Below are 9,819 nucleotides of genomic sequence, written 5' to 3' on the forward strand. Positions count from 1 at the left end.
AACACTTAAACAAAATAGGCCTGTGTATGAGGACTTGATACTTAGAATCATATATGGGATCATCATGATATTAATTTATGTTTGAAATACACCCGTCAATATTTGCTTGCAACATATTAAAGTGGGGGATGTGTCCAAATTACATCTTGACCGGAACGCACCCTGCATCAAGATTCAACCAAAGGCCCTATCCATAGTGTGGGGTTTCCTCGGTAATTAAGATAGAATCAGACAAAAGCATTGGGCATTTCAAAATTACACCTCTTGTATCCCTAATGATAGGATCCTTGCTACTGTACTAAACCTATATGTCGTTGGTGTTTAGAATAGCACTTCATGGTCTCCCTGTCCTTAGCCTCTTTGTGGCTCGATCTCCTTGATCCTGGGTACCTGCAGGGACAAAGAATAGTGACAAGACAAGAGACAAATATGAAGCATTTTTATTTCACACATACTAGACGTTAATTCAAAGTACTTCCATCGACCCCTCATAAATGGGTTGTAGGGTTAATCCTCAACCGATGACCTTATCGAATTATAAACACATCACGATCAGATCGCAAGAAGAAACCATTGAACAACACATCAGGAGAAATGTTTATTAATAAATATGTCATACAATAGTTGCCAGATGCGATACATGATTACAAGGTGTGGCACTTGGATGAGTGCTATGGTGGTGGTGATGAATATGGCAATGGCTATGGAGATGAAAATGGCGGCGGCTAGGGTTTGTAGATGCTCTTGGTTACAAAGATGGCATTTGTGAATTGCTTTGATCCAATTCTGGTGTTGGCCCCCATATAATGGTAGTATGGTTGGACGAGGCGGTGTCGTAGGCACGCCATATGACTGCTCATACATGAGCGTGTGGTCGTATGGATGGTCGTCTTGTGCTCTGTGTTTCACCTCTTGCGCCTCCCACTTGATCCACCTTATCTCGTCTTTGCTCCTTTCCACATATATGCTTGATTTAGCACCTTTATAGCCCATTTATACATGGAAATAAATAAAGATAGGATTCTGGAATCCTTTGCATCCATTAATCATTAGTACAAATATCGGAGCGGATATCTTATTTTTTATGAAACAAACCAATTTTAAACTTAGGTGTGATGATCATAAAAATAACACTCATCGACATGGATAGAAATCCAAACCTTAAGGAACTCGGTTGTTTAAACTGAAATAACGAGAATGTTTCGTTTCACTTACGATCAGTATGCCTAGATAGCCCTACGCTCCTTGACATGAAAACTTAGTATAGCTGTAGTACTAACGGAAGCGGATTAGGAGCACTCGGCGACTCGGCCCACCGAAATCGCGTCCGCCCCCTTGCTATATCGGGATCTATGCAACTTTGGAGGAAATGTTTGTTGTCGGTTAATACGCGACCCCGGCGTACAGGTCAACAGTACGCTCATGTGCTCCGGCATTTAATAAAGCTGCAAGGGGGACATTTTAGGGTACAGAACTGTGGGCATGGCTAATTAATTGAATGTTAGAACTAATCTTGATGTTTTGTATCACATGTTTAAGCTTGAGTTTTGCATGTATTTTAGGTGATAGAGTAACTTGCCATGTGGGTGGTACGTATGTAGTTTTGGTTCAGCAGGGGTGCAAAGGCGAGATGTCGAAGAAGGTCGTGCGATGCGACAAAGACGATGAGATGCCGAGTACCGCGAGACGCGGTGCAGCCTGTGAGACGGCGCTGCAGAAACAGCTGAAGCCAAGTGATCTAGTGAGGTGGTTAGTTGCATGCTTTGGGCTGGAGTCAAGCCGTCGGCTGGATAGATAAGTCAGAGGTGAGGAGAAACAATGTAGCCATTCGTGGTAGCCAAGGGAAGTGACTGGGCAAAGCTATCATGTCTTCTCCTTGGTTGTGTGCGTGTGTGTTTCTTGGTTCCTTCCCTGGTGTGTGTGCGTCCATGTGATCTTGAGAGAATATAGAAAGGAGAGAGAGAGAGCTGCGCGAGGCAGCGCAAGGAAGAAGAGGAGCGGCGCTGCGAGAGGCGGCGCCAACAATTGGCATCAGAGCCTCGTCGATCCGGCGACGGTGTGGTGGACTCCATGTGAGGTGGAGGACGCCGGCGTGAGGTGATGGCCGGAGGCGGTGCGATGCAGCTGGTGGCTGGTTGCGGTGCTGCAAGATGATGATGGTGTGGTGGTCGGCGTCGTGAGGACGTCATCCACGACAAGATGGTCCATGGTGATCGGCGCTGCGACGGCGTCGGCTGTGGCGTAACGGACTCCATGCGAGATGGAGGCCGGCGGCGCAAGAAGGAGGACGGTGGCCATGCGGTGCCGCTATGTGAAGATGGCGGTGCGAAGCTGCCACAAGAAGAGTCGGTGCGATGCCGACAACGGTGGTGTCATGCCATCGTCATCATGAAAAGTTGGTGTGAAGCCAACAAAAGTTGCGGTGCGATGCCGCTTGGCGAAGAGACGACGTGGTGACCGGCGCCGCGAAGGTGTCGTCCACATCAAGAAGTTGCTGTTGCGTGCGGCAAGATGTTATGGTGATCGGCAACACGATGGTGTCGTCCACGACGTGATGGAGCGTTGCGGCGCTGCGATAGCGTCGACAAGAAGCTGCGGGTGATCTGCGTCGAAGACTGACATCAAGATTAGGGGGTGAATGTTAGAACTAATCTTGATGTTTTCTATCACATGTTTAAGTTTGAGTTTTGCATGTATTTTAGGTGATAGAGTAACTTGCCGTGTGGCTGGAACGTACGTAGTTTTGGTTCAGCAGGGGTGCAAAGGCGAGATGTCAAAGAAGGTCGTGCGATGCGACAAAGACGATGAGATGCCGAGTACCGCGAGACGCGGTGCAGCCGTGTGAGACGGCGCTGCAGAAACAGCTGAAGCCAAGTGATCTGGTGAGGTGGTTAGTTGCATGCTTTGGGCTGGAGTGAAGCCGCCGGCTGGATAGATAAGTCAGAGGTGAGGAGAAACGATGTAGCCATTCGTGGTAGCCAAGGGAAGTGACTGGGCAAAGCTATCATGTCTTCTCCTTGGTTGTGTGCGTGTGTGTTTCTTGGTTCCTTCCCTGGTGTGTGCGCGTCCATGTGATCTTGAGAGAATATAGAAAGGAGAGAGAGAGAGAGAGCTGTGCGAGGCAGCGCAAGGAAGAAGAGGAGCGGCGCTGCGAGAGGCGGCGCCAACAATTGGCATCAGAGCCTCGTCGATCCGGCGGCGGTGTGGTGGACTCCATGTGAGGTGGAGGACGCCGGCGCGAGGTGATGGCCGGAGGCGGCGCGATGCAGCTGGTGGCCGGTTGCGGTGCGATGCCGCAAGATGATGATGGTGTGGTGGTCGGCGTCGTGAGGACGTCATCCACGACAAGATGGTCCATGGTGACCGGCGCTGCGACGGCGTCGGCTGTGGCGTAACGGACTCCATGCGAGATGGAGGCCGACGGCGCAAGAAGGAGGACGGTGGCCATGCGGTGCCGCTATGTGAAGATGGCGGTGCGAAGCTGCCACAAGAAGAGTCGGTGCGATGCCAACGACGGTGGTGTCATGCCATCGTCAACATGAAAAGTTGGTGTGAAGCCAACAAAAGTTGCGGTGCGATGCCGCTTGGCGATGCGACGACGTGGTGACCGGTGTCGCGAAGGTGTCGTCCACGTCAAGAGGTTGCTGTTGTGTGCGGCAAGATGTTATGGTGACCGGCAACACGATGGTGTCGTCCACGACATGATGGAGCGTTGCGGCGCTGCGATAGCGTCGACAATAAGCTGTGGGTGATCTGCGTCGAAGACTGACATCAAGATTAGGGGGTGAATGTTAGAACTAATCTTGATGTTTTGTATCACATGTTTAAGTTTGAGTTTTGCATGTATTTTAGGTGATAGAGTAACTTGCCGTGTGGCTGGTACGTACGTAGTTTTGGTTCAGCAGGGGTACAAATGCGAGATGTCGAAGAAGGTCATGCGGCGCGACAAAGACGATGAGATGCCGAGTACCGCGAGACGCGGTGCAGCCATGTGAGACGGCGCTGCACAAACAGCTGAAGCCAAGTGATCTGGTGAGGTGGTTAGTTGCATGCTTTGGGCTGGAGTCAAGCCGCCGGCTGGATAGATAAGTCAGAGGTGAGGAGAAACAATGTAGCCATTCGTGGTAGCCAAGGGAAGTGACTGGGCAAAGCTATCATGTCTTCTCCTTGGTTGTGTGCGTGTGTGTTTCTTGGTTCCTTCCCTGGTGTGTGTGCGTCCATGTGATCTTGAGAGAATATAGAAAGGAGAGAGAGAGAGTTGTGCGAGGCAGCGCAAGGAAGAAGAGGAGCGGCGCTGCGAGAGGCGGCGCCAACAATTGGCATCAGAGCCTCGTCGATCCGGCGATAGTGTGGTGGACTCCATGTGAGGTGGAGGACGCCGGCGTGAGGTGATGGCCGGAGGCGGCGCGATGCAGCTGGTGGCCGGTTGCGGTGCGATGCCGCAAGATGATGATGGTGTGGTGGTCGGCGTCATGAGGACGTCATCCATGACAAGATGGTCCATGGTGACCGGCGCTGCGACGGCGTCGGCTGTGGCGTAACGGACACCATGCGAGATGGAGGCCGACGGCGCAAGAAGGAGGACGGTGGCCATGCGGTGCCGCTATGTGAAGATGGCGGTGCGAAGCTGCCACAAGAAGAGTCGGCGCGATGCCGACGACGGTGGTGTCATGCCATCGTCATCATGAAAAGTTGGTGTGAAGCCAACAAAAGTTGCGGTGCGATGCCGCTTGGCGATGCGATGACGTGGTGACCGGGGCCGCGAAGGTGTCGTCCAGTCAAGAGGTTGCTGTTGCGTGCAGCAAGATGTTATGGTGATCGGCAACACGATGGTGTCGTCCACGACATGATGGAGCGTTGCGGCGCTGCGATAGCGTCGACAAGAAGCTGCGGGTGATCTGCCCCGAAGACTGACATCAAGATTAGGGGGTGAATGTTAGAACTAATCTTGATGTTTTGTATAACATGTTTAAGTTTGAGTTTTGCATGTATTTTAGGTGATAGAGTAACTTGCCGTGTGGCTGGTACATACGTAGATTTGGTTCAGCAGGGGTGCAAAGGCGAGATGTCGAAGAAGGTCGTGCGATGCGACAAAGACGATGAGATGCCGAGTACCGTGAGACGCGGTGCAGCCGTGTGAGACGGCGCTGCAGAAACAGCTGAAGCCAAGTGATCTGGTGAGGTGGTTAGTTGCATGCTTTGGGCTGGAGTCAAGCCGCCGGCTGGATAGATAAGTCAGAGGTGAGGAGAAACAATGTAGCCATTCGTGGTAGCCAAGGGAAGTGACTGGGCAAAGCTATCATGTCTTCTCCTTGGTTGTGTGCGTGTGTGTTTGTTGGTTCCTTCCCTGGTGTGTGTGCGTCCATGTGATCTTGAGAGAATATAGAAAGGAGAGAGAGAGAGCTGTGCGAGGCAGCGCAAGGAAGAAGAGGAGCGGCGCTGCGAGAGGCGGCGCCAACAATTGGCATCAGAGCCTCGTCGATCCGGCGGCGGTGTGGTGGACTCCATGTGAGGTGGAGGACGCCGGCGCGAGGTGATGGCCGGAGGCGGCGCGATGCAGCTGGTGGCCGGTTGCGGTGCGATGCCGCAAGATGATGATGGTGTGGTGGTCGGCGTCGTGAGGACGTCATCCACGACAAGATGGACCATGGTGACCGGCGCTGCGACGGCGTCGGCTGTGGCGTAACGGACTCCATGCGAGATGGAGGCCGACGGCGCAAGAAGGAGGACGGTGGCCATGCGGTGCCGCTATGTGAAGATGGCGGTGCGGAGCTGCCACAAGAAGAGTCGGTGCGATGCCGACGACGGTGGTGTCATGCCATCGTCATCATGAAAAGTTGGTGTGAAGCCAACAAAAGTCGCGGTGCGATGCCGCTTGGCGATGCGACGACGTGGTGACCGGCGCCGCGAAGGTGTCGTCCATGTCAAGAGGTTGCTGTTGCGTGCGGCAAGATGTTATGGTGACCGGCAACACGATGGTGTCGTCCACGACATGATGGAGCGTTGCGGCGCTGTGATAGCGTCGACAAGAAGCTGCGGGTGATCTGCGTCGAAGACTGACATCAAGATTAGGGGGTGAATGTTAGAACTAATCTTGATGTTTTGTATAACATGTTTAAGTTTGAGTTTTGCATGTATTTTAGGTGATAGAGTAACTTGCCGTGTGGCTGGTACATACGTAGTTTTGGTTCAGCAGGGGTGCAAAGGCGAGATGTCGAAGAAGGTCGTGCGATGCGACAAAGACGATGAGATGCCGAGTACCGTGAGACGCGGTGCAGCCGTGTGAGACGGCGCTGCAGAAACAGATGAAGCCAAGTGATCTGGTGAGGTGGTTAGTTGCATGCTTTGGGCTAGAGTCAAGCCGCCGGCTCGATAGATAAGTCAGAGGTGAGGAGAAACAATGTAGCCATTCGTGGTAGCCAAGGGAAGTGACTGGGCAAAGCTATCATGTCTTCTCCTTGGTTGTGTGCGTGTGTGTTTCTTGGTTCCTTCCCTGGTGTGTGTGCGTCCATGTGATCTTGAGAGAATATAGAAAGGAGAGAGAGAGAGCTGTGCGAGGCAGCGCAAGGAAGAAGAGGAGCGGCGTTGCGAGAGGCGGCGCCAACAATTGGCATCAGAGCCTCGTCGATCCGGCGGCGGTGTGGTGGACTCCATGTGAGGTGGAGGCTGCCGGCGCGAGGTGATGGCCGGAGGCGGCGCGATGCAGCTGGTGGCCGGTTGCGGTGCGATGCCGCAAGATGATGATGGTGTGGTGGTCGGTGTCGTGAGGACGTCATCCACGACAAGATGGTCCATGGTGACCGGCGCTGCGACGGCGTCGGCTGTGGCGTAACGGACTCCATGCGAGATGGAGGCCGACGGCGCAAGAAGGAGGACGGTGGCCATGCGGTGCCGCTATGTGAAGATGGCGGTGCGAAGCTGCCACAAGAAGAGTCGGCGCGATGCCGACGACGGTGGTGTCATGCCATCGTCATCATGAAAAGTTGGTGTGAAGCCAACAAAAGTTGCGGTGCGATGCCGCTTGGCGATGCGATGACGTGGTGACCGGGGCCGCGAAGGTGTCGTCCAGTCAAGAGGTTGCTGTTGCGTGCAGCAAGATGTTATGGTGATCGGCAACACGATGGTGGCGTCCACGACATGATGGAGCGTTGCGGCGCTGCGATAGCGTCGACAAGAAGCTGCGGGTGATCTGCCCCGAAGACTGACATCAAGATTAGGGGGTGAATGTTAGAACTAATCTTGATGTTTTGTATAACATGTTTAAGTTTGAGTTTTGCATGTATTTTAGGTGATAGAGTAACTTGCCGTGTGGCTGGTACATACGTAGATTTGGTTCAGCAGGGGTGCAAAGGCGAGATGTCGAAGAAGGTCGTGCGATGCGACAAAGACGATGAGATGCCGAGTACCGTGAGACGCGGTGCAGCCGTGTGAGACGGCGCTGCAGAAACAGCTGAAGCCAAGTGATCTGGTGAGGTGGTTAGTTGCATGCTTTGGGCTGGAGTCAAGCCGCCGGCTGGATAGATAAGTCAGAGGTGAGGAGAAACAATGTAGCCATTCGTGGTAGCCAAGGGAAGTGACTGGGCAAAGCTATCATGTCTTCTCCTTGGTTGTGTGCGTGTGTGTTTGTTGGTTCCTTCCCTGGTGTGTGTGCGTCCATGTGATCTTGAGAGAATATAGAAAGGAGAGAGAGAGAGTTGTGCGAGGCAGCGCAAGGAAGAAGAGGAGCGGCGTTGCGAGAGGCGGCGCCAACAATTGGCATCAGAGCCTCGTCGATCCGGCGGCGGTGTGGTGGACTCCATGTGAGGTGGAGGCTGCCGGCGCGAGGTGATGGCCGGAGGCGGCGCGATGCAGCTGGTGGCCGGTTGCGGTGCGATGCCGCAAGATGATGATGGTGTGGTGGTCGGTGTCGTGAGGACGTCATCCACGACAAGATGGTCCATGGTGACCGGCGCTGCGACGGCGTCGGCTGTGGCGTAACGGACTCCATGCGAGATGGAGGCCGACGGCGCAAGAAGGAGGACGGTGGCCATGCGGTGCCGCTATGTGAAGATGGCGGTGCAAAGTTGCCACAAGAAGAGTCGGTGCGATGCCGACGACGGTGGTGTCATGCAATCGTCATCATGAAAAGTTGGTGTGAAGCCAACAAAAGTTGCGGTGCGATGCCGCTTGGCGATGCGACGACGTGGTGACCGGTGCCGCGAAGGTTTCGTCCACGTCAAGAGGTTGCTGTTGCGTGCAGCAAGATGTTATGGTGATCGGCAACACGATGGTGCCGTCCACAACATGATGGAGCGTTGCGGCGCTGCGATAGCATCGACAAGAAGCTGCGGGTGATCTGCGTCGAAGACTGACATCAAGATTAGGGGGTGAATGTTAGAACTAATCTTGATGTTTTGTATCACATGTTTAAGTTTGAGTTTTGCATGTATTTTAGGTGATAGAGTAACTTGCCGTGTGGCTGGTACGTACATAGTTTTGGTTCAGCAGGGGTACAAAGGCGAGATGTCGAAGAAGGTCGTGCGATGCGACAAAGACGATGAGATGCGAGTACCGTGAGACGCGGTGCAGCCGTATGAGACGGCGCTGCAGAAACAGCTGAAGCCAATTGATCTGGTGAGGTGGTTAGTTGCATGCTTTGGGCTGGAGTCAAGCCGCCGGCTGGATAGATAAGTCAGAGGTGAGGAGAAACAATGTAGCCATTCGTGGTAGCCAAGGGAAGTGACTGGGCAAAGCTATCATGTCTTCTCCTTGGTTGTGTGCGTGTGTGTTTCTTGGTTCCTTCCCTGGTGTGTGTGCGTCCATGTGATCTTGAGAGAATTTAGAAAGGAGAGAGAGAGAGCTGTGCGAGGCAGCGCAAGGAAGAAGAGGAGCGGCGCTGCGAGAGGCGGCGCCAACAATTGGCATCAGAGCCTCGTCGATCCGGCGGCGGTGTGGTGGACTCCATGTGAGGTGGAGGATGCCGGCGCGAGGTGATGGCTGGAGGCGGCGCGATGCAGCTGGTGGCCGGTTGCGGTGCGATGCCGCAAGATGATGATGGTGTGGTGGTCGGCGTCGTGAGGACGTCATCCACGACAAGATGGTCCATGGTGACCGGCGCTGCGAAGGCGTCGGCTGTGGCGTAACGGACTCCATGCGAGATGGAGGCCGACGGCGCAAGAAGGAGGACGGTGGCCATGCGGTGCCGCTATGTGAAGATGGCGGTGCGAAGCTGCCACAAGAAGAGTCGGTGCGATGCGGACGACGGTGGTGTCATGCCATCGTCATCATGAAAAGTTGGTGTGAAGCCAACAAAAGTTGCGGTGCGATGCCGCTTGGCGATGCGACGACGTGGTGACCGGGGCCGCGAAGGTGTCGTCCAGTCAAGAGGTTGCTGTTGCGTGCGGCAAGATGTTATGGTGATCGGCAACACGATGGTGTCGTCCACGACATGATGGAGCGTCGCGGCGCTGCGATAGCGTCGACAAGAAGCTGCGGGTGATCTGCGTCGAAGACTGACATCAAGATTAGGGGGTGAATGTTAGAACTAATCTTGATGTTTTGTATAACATGTTTAAGTTTGAGTTTTGCATGTATTTTAGGTGATAGAGTAACTTGCCGTGTGGCTGGTACGTACGTAGTTACGGTTCAGCAGGGCTGCAAAGGCGAGATGTCGAAGAAGGTCGTGCGATGAGACAAAGACGATGAGATGCCGAGTACCGCGAGACGCGGTGCAGCCGTGTGAGACGGCGCTGCAGAAACAGCTGATGCCAAGTGATCTGGTGAGGTGGTTAGTTCCATTCTTTGGGCTGGAGTCAAGCCGCCGGCTGGATAGATAAGTCA

Source organism: Triticum urartu, chromosome 3A (genome assembly GCF_056163025.1).
Source record: "Triticum urartu cultivar PI428250 chromosome 3A, HENAU_Tu73, whole genome shotgun sequence".
Lineage (NCBI taxonomy): Eukaryota > Viridiplantae > Streptophyta > Magnoliopsida > Poales > Poaceae > Triticum > Triticum urartu.